This window comes from Helobdella robusta (assembly GCF_000326865.2).
Source record: "Helobdella robusta unplaced genomic scaffold HELROscaffold_12, whole genome shotgun sequence".
Lineage (NCBI taxonomy): Eukaryota > Metazoa > Annelida > Clitellata > Rhynchobdellida > Glossiphoniidae > Helobdella > Helobdella robusta.
Window position 1 is genome coordinate 934,628 of NW_008703664.1, and position 1,268 is coordinate 935,895.

Consider the following 1,268-nt stretch of genomic DNA (forward strand, 5'->3'; position numbering starts at 1 on the left):
TCCAGCTTTCTGTTTATTCGAATCAGCAGTTGCATTGAAATCATTAATAACTTTAGAAGCTTCAGCATTGGTGAAGGTGCATATAGCATCCACAATTCGGTCGTCAAAGAACCAGTTGAAAATTTCAGATATCGTCGATGCAACATTAATTGCGCGTGTTGGCCCGGGTGATCCCTTGACAATGTTATATTGACGACGGCGAGATGATGGTGGCACAGAACTTGTCCATCTTCTACCTGATTTTGCTGTGAATTCATCTTCATCCGAATTTGTATCCGAATTTTCACTAGCACTGTCACTATATTCAGAATTTACTTCAAGATTGTCCTCCAATTCGGATGCATCTCCTGCTGGTATAAATTCTTCATCAGATTGTTCCAATACATCTTCCGGGTCACTGTCACTGATTTCACATTCATCTAACATTCGGAGAATCTCATCTGTAGTTTGTCTACGAGCCATTTTTCTTATTTTCAAACGTTTACGTTTATATTTTATGTTATCAAAATCTTTACAGCAAATTATAAACTTTATTTGAAACAGAAAATAATAATTTTCAACGGAAGTTTTGCAAATGGAGGACAAATTAAAAGTAAGTAAGATAAGCAAATATTCAGTAAGAATGCAGAATAATACTTTTTAATACTGAAACCTTTAAAATGTGTCTACAATTTCAGCCATAAGTGTTAAAAAACAAAAACACAATCGGTAACGTAGTGTACCAAGCGGGGTCCTACACGGACCCCAATGCTCTTTTATTTTTTTTACTGTTTTTGAAATAACGTATAATAAAAACAACAATGGAATATTTATTGCTACCCTAATCGGGAGGAATAGAAAAATCATGGTGGAATTTGTTTGGTTACTTTTGACAGGGTTAAGGAAAACTACTCTCTGGGGTCCTTGAAGGACCCCCCCTTGGTATGTTAAGGGATAAACGAATTTAACAAAAAAACTATAAATATTTACTCGCATGTATGTACGTATGAAGTAACAACATTGCAGGCAAAAAAAACCTTTCATACAAATTCATTTAAATGCTTTCATTTCTGGCATCTATTATTCATTACACTTACGATCATTCACTCGCTCGCTCGTTCTCTCGCTCACTCGCTCGTTCTCTCGCTCACTCGCTCGCTCGCTCGCTCACTCACTCACTCACTCACTCACTCACTCACTCACTCACTCACTCACTCACTCACTCACTCACTCACTCACTCACTCACTCACTCACTCACTCACTCACTCAATCACTCACTCACTCACTC